This window comes from Taudactylus pleione, unplaced genomic scaffold (assembly GCF_031769625.1).
Source record: "Taudactylus pleione unplaced genomic scaffold, aTauple2 ptg000121l, whole genome shotgun sequence".
NCBI classification, from domain to species: Eukaryota; Metazoa; Chordata; class Amphibia; order Anura; family Myobatrachidae; genus Taudactylus; species Taudactylus pleione.
In genome coordinates, this window is record NW_028284523.1 from 4,227,655 (window position 1) to 4,247,194 (window position 19,540).

At 37.6% G+C, this 19,540-nt stretch overlaps 1 protein-coding gene across 2 annotated transcripts in view; it reads left to right on the forward strand.

The window, feature by feature from the left end:
• Positions 1 to 1,287: 1,287 nt before the first annotated feature.
• The window catches only part of EYA2 (EYA transcriptional coactivator and phosphatase 2), a 190,811-nt gene continuing 172,558 nt past the window's right edge, over positions 1,288 to 19,540 (forward strand). For both annotated transcript variants that reach the window (XM_088472145.1, XM_088472146.1), the window contains exon 1: positions 1,288 to 1,631. The gene's annotated coding sequence lies outside the window, so the exon portion shown is untranslated. The remainder of the gene's footprint in view (positions 1,632 to 19,540) is intronic.

Genomic DNA, 19,540 nt, shown 5'->3' on the forward strand with positions numbered 1-19,540 from the left:
CTTGCTTTCTATAATTTTATCACTGTTTTAAGAAACATGCTTATAACAGCCATTTGACACAATTTAAGAATTCAAAATACTTTTATTCTGGCCACTAATAGACCTCTATACTGTTATCCAATATTAGTTTGTCTTTTTGGGGGGTACAGTCAGATCTCTAATTGGATTGCACAATAAATTAATAGGCAATAAGTGAGATTATTGGACGATGTGTGCAATAAGTTAACACCAGTGAAAACGTATCACTTGAATTCCCCCTAAAGTCTTTAAAAAGATGTTATTTTTTTAAACTTACCCTCTTGTTCTCTTTTACTTTTAAAGTGCCAACTTAATCCAGCACGTACTAACCATCAACCTCTATACAGGAGACACATGAAAGAAGATCACTATTTGCGAGAGTGTACCATCTAACAGGCAATGAGCGAGGTGATATAAAAGTACAAGGACCTGCTTCAAGCAATGGACGTTGACAAGTTAACCTGTGGGCACAGGTAATATTATTTAGTTCCCCATAGTGTACAGTTTCATCAGTTTCATTGTCTCTGGGCACAGAAATAATATTCCACACAGCATAGTATTAATAAACACAGAGAGTTGCAGAATTATTAGGTTAGTTAAAATATTGTCTAATTCTTTTATTTTTGAAAGAGGCTGAGAAATAATAGCCATTAGCCATATCGACACACTGATAGATATTAGACGATATGTTGTGTTTATGTCATGCCATGGCACATCAACTAAATAGCTATGCTCTTATGGGGGTGTCCCACTCATACATTTGTTCTATGCAAAACGTGGACTAAATTCAAAACGTAAAAAAAAAATAAAAAAACAGGACTGTAATCCCATTTACTTTCTGTGGTAACTTGATTTTCAAACTCAGAGTAATAATTTTTAACTTATTTACTACCAGAAAGACTTTAATAAACCTTTCTTAACGCAAAACCTAAAAATGAAAAGCCTCTAGGGCACAGCTGGCAAATACTCTATGCCAGTATGAAGTTTTGGGGTAATTTAGCCAGGAAAAGTCAGGGTGAAACTTAATTCCTGCACTGTTTTTGGCTCACTGCCTTTGTTGATTAAATGGTTAAATTGGGATTGTTAGGTATAGCAGCTAGGACATGACAATGTAGCACAGTTGAGGCTATCCCACTGCAGCATCGTCCTGTCCTACCAAGCATTTGGAGACCTGTCTGTTTAGGATTGAAAGCTTACTCAAGCCACCCCCTTCCTTATGTCTCTCTCCTCTCCCACACACCCTCCCCTCTCTCCAAAGCAGTCTGTCCATACCCTCCCTCCTCCTGAAGTTGTAGAGGGCAGTCAGCACAAAAGCACCTGGACAGGAGGATCAGCCGAACTTCTCACTTGTGTTTGAATGTGCAGCTCCCCACTGATGACATCCAGTAAACTTCAGAACTAAGTGCTTGCCTTGAACCCACACTGGGGAGAGCAAAATTACCAAAGCTGATCTCCTTCCCTGCTTAATTGTGTGGATCCAGGGAGTCTACACAGCCTGAGCCTGAATTCTGAGCCATCTATTTTCACACTGACTACTTCACTCACATGACCAACTGCACACCAAGCACACTGTACTTTGGCTGGAGAAACTGAGAGTCTTCTTCTAGACAGTGGTAAGTTTGTGGTGATCGCTCTCTGTACTACTCGCTGAACCTCTGTGTCTCCTTACTACCCCTGGTCTGGGTTCCAATTCCAATATACATGTGTATACATATACACACTCATCATATATGTCGTTATTCAATTTACACACACACACACACACACACACATTATATATATATATATAGATATATACATATATATAGATATATAGATATATATATGTGTGTGTGTGTGTGGAACAATGAGTGTTTTGCATCTATGATAATACTGCATCAATCAGGTTCATTGAGTTTGTATTTTGGTAGTATTTTGGAGTGCTTTCACATTTATTTTTATTTCTTAGCTAATTTTACAGTTTATTTTCAATACCTTGATTACATCATCTGAATAAAGAGAGAAATTGCCCAATATATAAAAACAGACTTAATACAGATACTGCTGTCATACAGAATTTGACAGTATTATGGCCACTGTGTAATTATAAAAGGAAAAATTCAATGATTTTTGGTTATTCTGTTTTATATATATAAAATAAACAATAATTGAACAAATAGTGGTGCGGTATAGAAATTCTACGCAAGGACAGACTATATTATTTCCTCAAATAAAGGCTGACTAATGTAAGATGAAGTACAGTAAATTAATAATCATTGCAAAATAAATGACCATTCAACTGCTGTACTGTGTAAATTTCAGCTTCATTAAATGTCATGCATTTTCAGCACGCAAAGTGAATTTTGTCAAAACTATGACCTTATTCTTTGTAATATTTCTATATATAATATCCTGCTACATAAAAATAACCCAAAGCAAAATATACATGGTTTGTAGACTAATGCACAGATCCACTTTACAATAAGTGTAGTAATCATTCCATTAAAGGCCAATTAATATATACAATTCAATAATCATTTATGCATGTCAGGCAGTATTGGATAAAGCTGCTAGTTACATTTTAATCTGTAACAGAGCTTTTTAATCATTTTTAAGTTATGTTTAAGTCAATGAAGGCAATAAAATGAAAAATGGGTTGCCAGCTGCTCACTGAGGACTTTTCTTAAAATGATTTACTAGTCCTCAATAGGCAGTAGAATCGTACAGGAGGTTTTAACTCATCGGCAGAATATTATAAGGAATTTATTAGTATTCGACTTTTAAATGTGGCTTTATTTCATACTAATTCCATTAATTTTACAATATCCTCTCAGACTAAATTTGGTTGTTAAAATGCAGGATTGCTGCTTGTAGATTACAGAATAAAACACATTACCATATGAGCAAATGTAACTATACAGAAATTATTTTTAACATTGCATTTATTAAAATAGTTTTTATTTTTTTAATTGTTGTTTTTCATTGTTCACAGGAAAAAATGGTTTATATTATTAGATATACAAATTGCTTGAAATATTTTATAACAGTGTGCAATTAGGGCTATATTTACTTTTTTTCTAATAGTTTAACCATTAAAATATTGTTAGTTAATTCATATATCCTTGTATTTTATACAGAAACTCTTGACTTGAAATTTGCTAAGCTGGGAACTTTGCAATGAAAGTGAAAAATATTCAGTAACAGTACATTACTATTTTAGATCCAAAATTAACTTAACCACTATCATTATACATTTTTAAATACTTTTTTAAAGTGTTTATTATAATTATGAAATACTTTTACTGCAATAGATATTGTTTTCTTTCTTTGTATGCAAAATGTATATTTATATATAAATACAGTTGTATTGAAATTGTTAATATAGTTTGCTTCAACATTTAATTTATCTTATCTTGTAAAATACATTTGTAATGTATTTTAAAATATTAATACCAATATTAATCAGAATTACATAATAATGGGAAGTATTATGGAAACATTGGCACATTACCTTTCATATTGATCTTATTCGATCAGTGGATACATGTATAAACTTTCTGTTGCTGTAGACAATTTATTAGAGATTCAAGCAACGTTTTCAGGTGCATTAAATGATAAATATTGTATGACTATTTGATTCTGATTTTAGTCATTGTCAGCTGCCATTTTCACCTAACATTTCTCTTTGAAAGAATAGCAATCTGTTTGTAGAGAGGTGTAGAAAATGGTCTCATAACCTTAAAGAAACCGCTTCTGAATTGCTTTCTAATGTCGAACAAGGTAAACTAGTTTTGATGTACAGAAATTGCAGACGATAAGTGGTAAAGAGGGATAAACACTCTTCGTCTTATCATTGTGATTGGGTTATCATAATATTTAAGTGCTAGATGTTGCTAGAATAACTTCTTTGTTAGAAGGGGAAAATGCTGGATTTATTAAAACAAACGGCTTGATGCTTGAACCAATGCAGAGAAGTCCTGTGGATTTAGCAAATAGCTTGCTGTTGACAGAGAGGAATCCTTATAACAAACACAGCTCTTCCAAAGTTTACTTGCTACATTTAGATGATACCAGGAGACAATCAGTAGTCATGAAATTCACAGAAACAATACGTTGTTTGCTTTATTTATAGATCTTAACTTGTCTAATGGTGTTTAACCAACACCCCAATTTCATCAGGTGCCGATAAGCCATCCAATTAGCTGAAAAATAACCACAGTGACGCAGCGGTGACAGTCCCCTTACACAGTATCCCAAAGGTGATGACACTCCAAAAAGCATCCATGTCTTAGAGATTGTCCCCCTGTAACAAAGAAAACTGATCAGATAAGGATAGCTTTCAATTCAGTTTCTTTTCAGTATATACTGTAAAGTAAATTTTGTTCCCTTCACTGCCTAAAAATATAAAAAAAATCCCATAAAGGTAAGATGCTCAACAGTATATTATTGCAATCTAGTTGCAAACTAAGGGTCTGGTCACCAGGTGCATTTTAATTAAAAAAAAATAAAATAAATACATTTGTCGAAAAAAAGCCAACTTCTTTCAATGTTCAACAGTAGAAAAACGCTTGACACCACTGCAGTTTGCTTAAAAGAATAAAATAAAAAAAAGTTACACACTCTGTGTGACTGAGTTAATTTACAATAATGCCTTTTAATTGTAATATGGTCTTCATGAGGTAACTAGTGCGAGTAAACAGTTTTGCCAATGTGTTAGTGTGAATAGGAATCCAAACAGTTAATTTTTTTTTCTACTCAGCAAAAGTTTTAGATATAACTACAAATACTTTCTTGTCTGTCTACAAATCATATCTTTCTTGTGTAATTGGCTTTAGGGTTAATGATATGATATGTACATCTTTTTAGCAGCAGAGAGAGTAATGTGGCTTTAAACCCATGGTTGTAATTAATTAGGAATTTTAAAGAAGAAGGGGGGAGGATTTAACCTCAGCAATGTTGTCTTGTTTGGGGATTGTTTGTGGAGATTTTAGCTTGCAGCTACCTAGCACTTAAATCTAGTCATTCTATGGCAGTATTCTTAAGTAATGTAAGCATGTAGGCCAATGGGCAGTATTCTTAAAGGCACACAGATGAATTATAAATCTACGGAATAGACTAATGCAAAAAAGATCATAACATTTTATAGGCTGCTGGGAGGATGAAGTTTATTTACATCCTGAGTCAATTTGGTCATAAGAATGGCTAAATTTTTATTATTGCATTTCTAACCAGGGTAATTAAGATGTACAAATGTCTGTCATGGGGTGCATAGTGTGTGTGTGTGTGTATATATATATATATATATATATATATATATAAAACACAAGGTTGTGCCGCACCTTGTGTTGTATTTATCTTTTTGTGAGGGCACCCTGCAAAGTTATCGTATATATGAGTGGAGTGCTGGATCCCTTGGATTATTATAAATAATATGTATACACGCATATATACTGTGTGTGCATATATATATATATATACATGTGTGCATATGAATATATATGTGTGTGTAAATTTTGAGTTAATTGCATAATTGCACTACTTAAATCAGAACACCATATCAACCAGTGAAAAGTCAAATGACCCCTCTTGGGGATAACTGTCTTGATTTCCTAGCAATCACAGAGCAAAATTTTATGTGTTGCAATGGTAAATTGCCAGCTTTGCTTATTACGTTTATGATTGAATTTCATGTGAAAAACTGCACAGCACCAGACATTTTTGCTGCCCTAAGTCACCTTGATGTTTGTGCTGCACAGACAGGTTCCAGGGGCTGCTTCTGTATTACTGTTCTGTTCATGCTCAGCATTGATATACATTGTATTAGAGAACAGTCAGGACAAAGAAAATCTTCCTCTGACTATGGCCTGACCTGCTAACCAAATAAGGATGTCATTTCTGTATAAAATTTTATATTTCTACATTTTACTTTGTGACAAAAACCCATATTGTACTTTTGTGGTTTTTGACTCATTTACCAAGTCTTTTAATTCTATTATTTTTACAATTATCCTTCCCTCTAATTGAACCCCACGCTGGCCAAACATATATTCAGTGTCATCTCCTCCAGATAAACATATAAGAAATAATACAGTTCATCATGTCAGTAAAACACAATGGGGTCATGGGTTTGATTTCAACCCGAGACCTCCAGTTTCCCTCCTAAACACAAACCCTTTTAAGGTTAATTGCCTTCCAGGTGAAAATAATAGGTGAGTAATAACTTTCTGTAAAGCGCTGTCTAATATATATATATATATATATATATATATAAAATTTATATTTTTCCCCATAAAATTTTACTTCTACTAAATAACTCAAAAGATCATAATTGCTACTGGGGATATGTGATGTTTCAGCTCTTGGACAGAGGATATCAGTACTAATTTAATAAGAATATTTCATTCAGGGTCCACATGGCGATACTAGCACAGGGAGAGTGCGCATCCAGCTAAAGTATAATAGAGGTTGCTGAAAAACATAATACTAACACCTTGAAAATAATTATAATAATAAGGGAAGAACAGAAATTGTAAAAGTTACTATTCTTCTATATTGTTGATATTATAATGAACCTTCTGCTCCTAAGAATTTATGTATTTATACATGCAAAAATAATAAGTGGAATATGACCTCAGACCCCAGCAAGGGGGGGCTCTAGGGGACTTACATTATCTAAGTGCTGCTGAGAATCATCACTAACTTTTCTGGCTTCCAGAGATTTGCAATCTGTATGACTTATTTATTATAGAGGCGAGTCAAATTCTGGACTTCATTAGAGGCTAGCCCATTTACTCCAATAAGCCCACCTGTTGTTTATATAACATCCAGTGAAGAGTTTATATTGCATTCATTCTATCATCATATGAAGTGTTTTCTCACTGTTAGAACAGCTGGCCGGCACATTTCTTCCCTACAGAATCAATTACATTGGCAAGTGTAACATTTATATCTATAAACCATTGGGTTAACACTGCAGTATTATTCTGGGTAATACATGTTACAAAGCTTACTTTAGCAGAGGGTTCTCTTAGCGCTTGTTGTGATATCACCTCCTTAATGGACCTACGCAGCGTTTAAAATCATTTACTTTGTTTCCATAGGGGGAATTGAACTCCCATGTACATAAAACATTTGCAATGGCTATTTAATGCAGTGCATTTGGTGTCAGCACAACTGTCTACTTCCAGTGACCTTGGGCAAGGTTGGGTATCAATGTGGTTAAATGTGGTAGCAACTTTTGTGTAAGCAGTGTCTGTGTACATTAAGTTGCATCGGCCAGCCTGTTTTTGTGTGACCGAGACTTTTTAATGGAAGATCAAGTTAGCACAGTGCCCCAAAATTGTTTTTGTTTTGTGAGTCACCAGCACATTGAGCGGCTTTTACTCAAGAGACTAATGCAAGTTAACTTTAGAAGGTATGTAATCCTGAAATAGGTCTAAAGCCGCGTATCCACTTGCTGATTAAAATGAGCGATTGAAGGATAAACGATATCGTTATCGTTTAATCGCTCATTAATCGTGCATGAATTGGGCATGAAACTGACGAAAACGACCATCGACGCGCTCCCGCTGGTCGTTTTTGACATCAATCATCGCCTGAACATGCTGGTCAATCTGCCGATAACGACAGATTGACCATGTTCAGGGATGATGGAGGGTGCCTACACTGAACAACATATCGTTCAGTGTAGGCACTGCAGGGGAAGAGGAACGACTGTATGATTACAATGTATCTGCATAGGTATTTCCTTTTGGCCTTTGTGTCTTGATCATATATTTTACTGGGATGTTTTATTAAGTCCTCCATCTTTCCTCCATTTGAACTACAATCCTCAGCATGTTCTGTCAGAAACAGATGCTGTTGGTGTATTATCAGATGCTTGGCTAAATGTAATAGCCTGCGAGCTGGCGCCACAGCAGGAATACATGCAAGTATGACCGTATTTTTAAAACAGCAAGCATGTTAAAGCTTAACCAGCTTGGTTTAGCCTTTAACATGCTTGCTGCTTTAAAAATATGGGCATACTCGTATGTATTCCTGCTGTGGTGCCGGCTAGCAGGCTATTACATTTAGCCCCTTGTCTTGGGATCAAAATGGAATGAAGTGCAGTAACCCATAGTGACCAATCAATGGCTTACGGCAAACCATATTGACAAATCAGTGATTAGCTTTCCTTAGATTTCAGTAACCAATAGTGACCAGTCAGTGATTACCTTTAATAAATTTTAGTTGACAGTAATCCATAATGACCCCCCCGTGATTAGCTTTCATTAGCTTGCAGCAATCCGTGTCAACCAGTCAGTGAATAGCTTTCAAAACCCAGCAGTAACTTTTAGTGACAAATTAGTGTTTAGCTTTCATTAGCTTGCAGTAACCCATAGCGACCAATTAGTGATTAGCTTTCACTTGATTGCAGGAAGGAGAATACAACTGATTGGTTGCTGTTGTTTACCGTGCTTATACATGTTTGCACCAATATGGATAGATGACACTTAAGGCCTGATTCAGAGGTAGATGGAATGCATATGTTTAGAGATTTGTGATATTTTTTTTTGTACTGCGTATGAGTCTGTATCGAACTGCTCATACACCCAGTTTGATTATCGACGGCTGTCACAGTGAGGATTTGGATGCAGAGTGACAGTCAGTGAGCGTTTGTGGCGTGTTGTGACCGTTTCAGGGACGTGTCTCAGTCTGTGACTGCATCTGTGTACGCAGTTCCAATGGCTTCGGCAGCTGAATTCCGATGGACATTTTGAGCAACCATAGGTGCAGATCAGAGATGCCGCCGATGGGCATCTCTGTACAAATCTCAGCGACCATGGCATTAGCAGATTTTCGCTGTACCACTGCCTACGGAGATGCAGTCCGGACAGGATTTGCGTACACCGCTGAATCAGGTCCTCAGTATGTTAGTGGTTTCATAAGGGGAAGTGCTGGTGCAAAAAATAATAATAGGGATTCTGCATTAGTAATACTGTAAATCAAACGCAGAACCTTCATTTTGATGTGAATCTCGGCTGCTTTTTCCTTCTCTCACGTCTCTCATGTGCATGGTTTGCATATGGCAGAAAATAGAACTAATGTACGAGTGTATATGATGAATAAGAGGGTAAACTGTGCATCGTATACTTCCTTTAATGTCAGAATAGCTCTCTTTATTCTGGACTTTATTCAGGTTTTGCTCAATGCCATATTTCTGTGAAAGGTTGTCTCACATCTCAAATTACTGACTGGGGTCAAATAATAAGCTGCTCTGTACTTTTTATTTTACCTCTACTTAACAGAAATGCTGCCTTATATTCGATTATTCTTTGTCTGAGAATTGCCTTTGCTATCACTGTATACAGCAGAGTGTTACCAACTTGGAGAGACATCATTGTGGCAGCAAATTACCCAAGTATCATTTCACTTGTAAGAATGGACTTTACTTGCTTGGTGACTTAAAACAAATGATTTTAAATGTTTCGTCCTCCTTAAGTTTTTGCCTTTCAGGATCTCTAAACGCATTGTGTGATTATTTCTATTACTTATTTATTTGTATAGTACTAATCATATTATGCAACATATACGCAAATTATGAGACCATTTTGTCAGAATCCAATTATCAGTATGTCTTTAGAGTACGGAAGGAAAACCGTGCGAACATGAGGAGAACATACACACTCCTCAAATTGATGCCAGCACTGTGAGATAGCAATGATAACCACTGTGCTGCCTGATGTTTGGGATTTTAGTATAGTCTTCAATGATTGTGCTCTTCTGTCTTTAAGGCTGGGTACACAACTGATGATAAATTGTGCGATTTGTTGTTTTGAGTTGAATTGGAACGACAACACGTCCACATCGTCTAATGTGTACACATCATTACGCGCTTCCATGTGTTGTTTCTTGCATATTCTGATCTGCTGTACATACACAGCAGATTAGAAGATGTCTTTAGTGATTTTGTACAAATTGTGTAGTGTGTATGTACGCCCAACCGGACGACCGGGCGGTATTATATCTTATGGCCAAACATTGCAAAATATATTGTTCGATCATTTGGAAGATTGCACAGTGTGTACACACGATATCGTTTGTTCTGGGAATGAAGAGTAATTGTGATGATTATCGCGCTGTTTGCATCTCGAGGTGTGTCTGCGTGACAGCGAGCGGTGGAATACACCTCCACCTTTGTCATTGGTCAAAATACAATATTAGGCTTCTAGCAAAAATCTATTTCATTAGAAAATTACAGCATTGTTTGGAGGATCTTTTAGCTTGTAGACACATTTTACTGTCGGTCTTAATGTCATCATATGTCATTTATTTGCACGATGGATTATTGAACTAAAGTGTGTAATATGTTGGCACTTTACAAATAAACCACTTAAATGTTAGGGAACATTATTAAAGGAATGTTACCACATCATGTAGGGGAACTGTTAGTAAATACCTGGATGACAGTTAATACTGATCCATAATCAGAAAACTGCTTTCACATTATTGATATTTTAGCAAAGGAATAGTCATGTCACATTTTCAGAACTACAATCTCTTGAAATGAATCGGGAATCCTAGTGACCCATTGCTCTGGTGGTGCTTAGATTACCTCTAGAAGTTCTCAGAAACACATTATACAAATGAGAACTTCCAACACTACACACAATGGTAACAGTAATCTACACATATGAAATGTAATGTTGGAAACGTGAAAACCTTCTTAGCTTTATTTATGTCTATTACAAGATGTGATCAGTATGAAAAATTGTTGAAAACTGAATTCTAGTACTAAAAAGAGTTTACAGTAAGACTGCAGGCCTACATTGTAAAACTCTTATCTTAAATCTCAATGTAAAAGAGGGGGATACAGTCAATATGCTGATGGCCAGGAAGCCGTCTGAGTAAATCCCGGCTCCTAAATACCGATGCGGGACTAAAGACAGGCTTCGAAATCCTGACACCCGTCTATAGCCCAACGCCGGAATTTAGACAGACGGCTTCCCGAACAAAGGTAAGCCGGGGAGTGTTAGCTCTTAGCCGCGGGGGGGGGTTAGGTTTAGGGACCCCCGTGGGGACTAAGGGTTAGGCACCACCCCTGGAGGTTTAGGTTGCGGGGAGGGGGGGTTAGGTTTAGGAACCCCTGGGGGGAGGTTAGGTTTAGGCACCACCCCGGTAGGGTTAGGGGGGAAATGGGGAGGGTTAGGGTACTTACCTGCCCCAGTCAGGATTCGGGCTTGCAGAGTCGGGATTTAGTCAGACGGCTTCCCGGCTATCATGATTTCATACCCAACCCAAAAGAGCAAATTACTGTGTTGTATCAGAGTTGGTATAAATTCTACAATCTCAGTTTCCATTGAGAGGCCATGATGACCCTTCTCTTAGTGGGCACTATTATGACACATTCTGAGGACAACAAAAAAGATCAGTTTTTCTAAAGGTCTGTTTACTTAATAACTCGCAAGAAAGGAAAAATTACATAAATTACTGCTGTCAGAGTACTTTATTTATTTTCCGCTTCAGTGATGTGGATGCTGGATAGCCCTTCTCAAAATTATGGCAGCATTCAGTGAACAACTTTGGAATGATTGTTGTGTGTACATTTTTACATTCAGTGAAAGAAATATAACAGTTCATCTTCTACAGCACATTTTCCAGCATTGTTTAATTCTTTTTTTTATTGACTTGCACAGTTTTCAGTGAGAGGAAGGATTTATCTTTTCCTTGATTAGAACAAATTATGTTTTGTACTTCCACAGTTCAATTTGTATGTTGTTTTCGCTTCTATTGAAACCACAGTTGAAATGCCTGGAAAACGGGCAGGTACCATTCAAACCCTTTAAAACTGCAAAAATACAGCTGTTTAGAGTGGAGACGCTAGCCGGGCCACATACTTTCTGCTGAGCGCACTTGTCAGAACTGAGAGAGGGTTAGTATAACGACCATAGCACAACAATCTGTAGCACTGCAGACTCTCACAAACACCCTAATCCTCTATGGTATTTTAGACGGTTGGATTTTGTATTGAACATGTGATGTGCTATCTCATATCACCGTGTTCTGAGCAGTATATAGCCAATAGGGAAGTCAGTACTATTATTATTTCTATAGAAAGGTCAGTACATTTGAGAATAAAACCCACACACGCAATCATTGTATAGCTGCGCATCCACACCAAGCACCTAACCCTGTCATATTTATATAATTGCAATAACAGACATACAGTAAAGTTACTACCCGACTCCATTATTATTATGCAGCGGCTTGTACTGAATCAGAGAGAAACTTAAATGATGTCAATTCTACAACCTAAGACTAGTAACACAGGTACAGAGCTATATACAGCAAAATATATTTTTTTAAAAATTGTATCCCAGATTTCGGAATTTTGGAATTGTTTAGTTGCTGCCCATGTATAAAATTGGAATGGATTTAGACATTTGTACAATATACTCTATGTCTTATTGTAGTGTATTGTATGATGTGTTCTATAGTTGTTCTAAGTGTTCTCTGTTTAAAGGAGCAAAGGCTCAATACCCGTCTGCTGTGAGATTTCTATTGTACGTTTTTGTTTTTGCTTGATCGGAAGTTCGTGTAGTCCAGTAAGAGTTTACATAAGACACCTAGCAACTACATTTGAAGTGATGTGACTGGGGTGTCCGGGAGTACTAGTCTTCCCAGAGCAGTCACACATTTTGCCCGGAGAACTTTTTCACCTTGGCTTGCTTGTTTTCAAAAAAACTCGGCTATTGTTTGACCGAGAATCATGGGGTTTGCTTAGACAGTCTTCAACTTTAAGATTTGAGATCATTTGAGGTTGTAACATTATTGTGGACTGGACTTTAGAAATTGAAGAAAGAACTTGCCACGGAGATGTCCCATATTTCTGTTGTGTAAATTGAGAGCACCAGACCTGGTGTATAATTGCCGGAATGGGAGTCCTGAAAGTTTTGTTTTGTTTTGTTAACACTACAGACATTTTATGGGAAAATATGTTGAGCAAAGAACAGTTTATTTCTTGCATTATTTCTTAATTATGTAAAACGGGACAATTGTAATTCATTTACAAAACAAATGTAACAATTGTTTTACATGACATAAAGAGAATTTATTCCCACTAAGATCACATTAGCCTGAACTTGCCTAGTGGTTCAGCATACACTAAAACGCAATGGAGAGTCGGGCCCAGTAAATAGTTAATGGGCAGGAACCAGGAACAGTCGTCTTGTCCCTAGTGGGTTTCACATCATTTGCTAGAAAATGAAATGCGATATCAGAGACAGACTCCCCCATTTGTTTCTGTGTGCGGAAGTTTAACTGCATCGTTGTTATGGGAGCTCTTGTGACCTTGTGTTAGGCTGTGTTACAGGATATTAGTGGCAGTGAAAGAGTTAAAGCTCATTAAGTCATGTTCCTTTCAGTAGCAGCTGAAATATTCTGAGATAGGGATTTATCAGCGTCGTCTATCTCAGCAGCATAAGAGCAACTGGCGCCGAATTGGGAAAATGGCGAATGGACTCTCAGCATTAAACCAGAAAGAGAAAATGTTTGTTACAACGGGATTCAGTATATCCCATTGATAGTCTGTCTATAATAGCAGAAGGTTGTGGTCTGTAGCTGATGATTGTGTATAGGGATGTGAAACTATGGACTGTGTATAAATCCTGTGTAATAGACACTCACCGTCCTCTATAGTAACCTGTAATTTACTCCAGGGACAAAGCAGCGTGGCGTATTTAGAGAAGCAGCTGGTTAGTACTGATCATTAGCATTATTAATTAGATAATTAGAAGGATATTTCTATAGGAGACCGTACTTAGATTTTGAGTCACTTTTTACATTTTCTGTTCTTCTGAAACTCTGTATTTCTCACTATATACAAAGTAGCTATGTCACCTTAGGTACGGGTGCACGTAGGGTGTAGAATGCATAGAAGATTTGTTAAATGTAGAAATAGCTCCTTATTAACATAAGTGTTTTCATTTCTTCCACTTTAAACCACCAGGAAACTACTAGGTTGCCTCCTGGCAACAAATAATTGCTTCATAGTGGCATAATAAATATTTACTTATTGCTAATTACAAGTAAATGCACCCTATTATATCCATTCCCTCCACGGTGCCAGTGAATATCCGGACTTTTGTGCACATTGGCGCCCATTGTACAAATTCACATTTTAACTGGTCAAGCAGGTGCCAAAAATATCGTTCGTGGTGCCAGTGTCTCCCATATAAAATGTCCTCACCCAGCAGCCGGGAGGCCAGATCCGGGACATCTTTACTTGATAAACCATTTTGGCACAGATACTATTTTCCTTAATTTATTATGAACCTTTTAATATTTTCTTTCATTATTATATAAATAGAGATTGTAAATAAATAGTCTGTTCTCTCTGTGTTACCTATTCTATTTTAACAGATTTACATACTGTATGGCATATTAAATGTTTTATGAAACAAAACTTCCTGTCCCTATAATCTAAACTCTAAATCACACCTTATAATACATTGACAACTTTAAGGGATATTAAAGTTTAAAGTTGCTTGATATAAATGTTATTGAAATGTCAATGTGATACAATAGTATAAGTCTCAGTAATCTCTTAGATAGTTGAAATAAAGGACTTAATCATGAGGGAGTCCTTCCATCTGTCTCATGGGGGGGGTGGACAAGCAATTTAAAAGCGCAAACACCCAACTATGTCCCCAGTGTGGCAAAACTGCTTCAAAGGTGGGTACGCATTAGGGGATATGTCGCCAGATCCGGTGGATTGGGCCAACTTAGCGCCCACATTGGCAAGTGTGTACGCACTATGTCGAACCATGCGCACTCCCGCGGCGTCTTTCATCGCAACAACAGATCGAGTGTACATGCAATTTGATGATTTTGAATTTGGATGCGGCTGGTGAACGACATATCGTGCGGTCATTCACCAGATCGCGTGGTGTGTACGGACTGCGCAATATGTCGTCCATCGCATCATGGGTCGGCTGGGAACACAGGTCGTCTAATGTGTACCCTGCTTTACTTTACAGGCATGTCCAGTATCTAAAGTGAAAAGCTGAAAGCTATGCTTTACCTGTCTACACCAGACTTCATGTCATTTATCCTGTTAGAGCATAAAATGACGGTAGACGGAGGAGGTATTGTTATATCTTTTGACATTATACAGCCCCTAAAAAAATGTTAGAAAATCAAACCAGAGCAAAATAATTGGGAATTTATGTGCCCCCACACAGTCTCTAGCCAGCGTTGCCCCTACCAGCAGCGTGATCTCTGTAGATTTCACATACATTTCTGACACATGGAGCCTATTAATCTTTTTGGCTGCACACAGTATGAATGTTCTGTGCAGAAAAAGCTACCACGATGCTCTCTCTTACTGGAAAACGTTAACATATTTTTTCTATAATCAAGTCTTACAGCGCTTGCCTCCTGTGATCATTTCATTGTTGAACAAATCATAACTGCGGTAGTATTTTTTGGGGGGGGGGTATTTTCTCATCCCACCATGTTGCGCACTCTTTCTTACCCAATTCACGTATGAATTTCTGATGTTTCTCCATTCAAGAACACGGTCGGAATCTCAAGCTTAGAGCAATATCTTATATACACTTAGCATCGCCATTTATACGTGCAAACCCTAGTACACACACTGAGAGGTAAAGAAGCTTCCTACAAACTGAGCTCAGAGCGTAGAACTCCGCCTCTCTTACTATCATTATGTGGCAGGAACTGTCAGTGACGTTCAGAAATGATTTTTCCAGAGAAAACTAAAACCAAAATATGAGATTTTCACAGATGAAGCTTGAAAGTAAAGTTTAGTTTTGAGTCTGACTTTCCACCTTTAGGTTGTAATGTGTAATATTGTATACCTTCCATCACAAACCACTAATTGCACATCCCTGTGGCATTTTACAGTTATTACACAATATATCTGCCCACGCTTCTATGTGCAAATCCATCAATCTAGATAAAACATCATACCAGTCAATCTTTCAGACTCAAGACGTCTACACTGTGGCAGAGGGTCTACAGTAGACATGTGTGGTTCAGTTCTACTCGGTTCCGTACGGATCTGAAAAACTGCATCTTATTGGCTATCTGGCTCTCCCGTGTTTTGGATAGCCAATAAAAAAAAATCCAAACTTGCGCTAATTTAGCAAAAATAACCGAGTAGAACCAAACCGCACATCTTTAGTCTACAGCAACTGAAGGCAGAAAAAATAAGACAGCATGGTCAGGTACATTAAAAACTGTTGATTGTTATATACAGTATTTCCACCATTGTAAAGAAAAAGTTTAAGAAAATCTGCATTTGACATTTTGCCGCTATGGTGCAGTTCTTTGCCAAGCAATAAGATTTGCTTACTCTGTGTCACGGTTGCATGTTGCGCGCAATAGTGACAAGCTGACGGTTAGACGGTAGTGATCTGCTGAAGCATTGACCCTACAATTACCACACTACTTTGATGTATGGTTGTTGTGGTAACCATTTTCTCTTGGTGTGGCCTGAATACTCCAGCACAATTTCAGAAGGTCATGTCAACAGCAGTGCACCCTTTAAAGTTGCTTGATTGCTGATAGATGAAAGAATAAGGACTTAGAGAAAACATGAACTTTCTTTAGTTCTTGGTGCGGAGAACTAAATGGTTTAACCAGTGTGTTGCCAAGGGTCTGTCTGGCGCCTGCTGAGCTATGCTTTTTTACTGGAGTACGCCAGTGATTAATCACTACGGTTTAACCCCTCCATTACTAAACAAAGATACCAGAAGCCAGGGTGATTTATTAATGTAACCTCATTTTGCAGAGCGCTTCTAAAGAGAGCATTCATACTGTTGTGCTGGTGTTTCTTCTATTATGGTATTTATTAACATATACTGAGGAAAAATATAGTGTGTACTATAATGTATTGGTTTGTCTATGTATTATAATGTACAGTATTGTTTTAGCATCAGAACAGACACATCGTGTTAAGGTGAATCTCAGAAAGAGAGTATTAGACATTTAGGAAACAGTGGCTGCTTACTAGACACCCCTCACCTGCCCAGTTCACCCTTGCCAAAAAGTACCATGGTAAACAATCAAATTACAATGGATCATGGTAAATTGTACATTGGTACTTTTTTTGTAAGAGAACTTCATTTAATATAATACTTAAAGTTGTTTTACTGGGTTATTCCCGTAACGCACAGTACCTTCCATAATTTCAGGAAGAAAATAATTGTAACAAATGATTTGTTTTCCAATTCCCACCCCCATTTACTGGAATCACAGAGGGAATTTGGAAATATTTCCCCTTCTGATAATACGCTGTTCTCTTCTGTTCTTACAAATACAGGAAAGGTATAAAAGTGTGTTATTTCATTTATTAATGAAATACATTTGTTTGCCAGAAATTTTCATCCGCAATCCAACCTGCAATATACGAGATGTTTGTTTTCTTACTGTGCTAGGTTTAATACTGCATGCAGATTTATTTTACAGTTTTAGTCATGTAGCACGCATAGGGCCTGAATCACAGGTTTATGCCATGCCGATATTTATGCAGATTGTGCGATTGTTAACCATGGCGAAAGCCATACTGCACAAGCGCAGTGATTGGTTTGCGATTATGCTTGCACAGGGGATTCATTCGCAAAGTGAGTGACAGGTAGTCAGCATTTGGGGGAGGTAACAGGGGATGGTCAGGGAAATGGAGGCGTGTCAGACCATTTCATGGGCGTGCATAAATTAGCCATTGTGATCTCCTTCGCAGCATGAGAGCTCTCAGCACGTCAGGAGAGACGCAGTGTTTGAGACAGGTCAGACTTCACTCAGAAGCTGCGTGGCTGTCTGATCTGCGCTGATTTTCCAGATGTATACGTCTATGTTATAAACTTGTTTGACCTGCTGAGTGCTTTCCTGAAGAGCATTGGTAAATGGTTTTCTTCATGTAGATTAGTCAGACAGAGCAGCATTGCTAAATGTAAAAAAATATATACTGATGTGCACAATTATATTATAAAATAATGTATGTGTTCTTCTTATTCTTATTATTACTATTATTAATATCATTATTATATTACCCCCAAAGCAACCGTAGAGGAAAATTATATATATGTACGACTTCTCATAACACTTCACTTACAATAATTACCTGACTATTGTGACAACATTGTTCTGCCAACACATTTTAATCACCTATGATCTAAAAAGTGGAGTTCCAAATATTTGTGGAACCTTGGCTATAGTCCTCTCCCCAATTACCATGGGGCTCCCAGTGCCGAGGCTGCCATCTAGAATACTGAAGCTGTTGAGTAGACATATCTGTTACCCTCAGATCAGGAAGGTCTGCCTGTAGCATTAGAATTAGTGTTGCTATTTATGTATAAACACCTGTAAATAATATCTGTATAAACATTGAGTTCTGTCGTCCTTGCTTTTATTCTGCAATTTCTGATTTCATTACTTTTGTGTTCCTTTGGAAAACTTGTGCATTATTAGGAATAAGGCATCCCCTAGGGATTATCACACAAGGTCTGGAAATATAGAACTGTGGTTTGAAAGGTTCAATCCGATTATCACTTTTGTAGATGTTTATACTGGTTATTGATAAATGTATTCTAACAAATGTCCAGATCTGTTTGCAGGTTTGGCCCAGTGTTGGGTGGGTAGGGCAGGTATGCCCACTATGGACATTGGCCAAGAAGATTTTCTGTACTTTACAGTCAGATCCAATACTAATGGTTTAAGACAATTGAGGTCACGTGTTATGGGGGGAATCCACTTAGCGATTTAGCCAAGCGATTGCACGATAACGACATTGTTATCGTGCAATCGCGCATGCATCGTGCATGCATCGGGCATGTTTTGGCCGGAAGCGACCAGCGATGCGCGTGCCCGCTGGTCGCTTCTGACATCCGACATCACCCATACATGCTGGTCAACCTGACGATCTCGTCAGGTTCAGCATGTGCGGGGATGAGGGATGTGCCGGGACTGAACGAGTGAACGTTCAGTCTAGGCACATCACTAGCTATACAAACGACAGCACGATTGCAATGTCGTAATCGTGCTGTCGTTTGTATATCTACAAGTGGATACCCCCCATTAGTGTTTGGATAATATTGTCAACAAGGGTTAGGACATTAAAACTATGTTTCCTGAAACATACAATGAATGTTATGCACCATACTGGGAAGATACTCATGTAAAAGAAACAGTTTCTACACTGCAAGTCAACCATCCCTCTCCGGAAACAATAATATCTGAGTGGAGGTGAAGAGGTCAGACAAGGTCAGAGTCCGCACTCTTCCTAAGTGTTTTGTCAGTGTGCTGGGAGCTGATGGAGATACCAGTTATTGCCTCTTTCCTCTGAAATGTACACCACATTTTTTTCTTACACATTGCTCATAAATATACACTGGTACACTCCCTGCGATAATAAATATTTTTTATTGTCTTTAGTTCTGTAAATAACGTTATTCACATTAAAAGATAGAATTTCTGTTTTTCAGATTTTGTCAATGTAGAATAAAAAAGTGGTTACAGAAGTATGAGGGGAGGGGACTGGTATTTG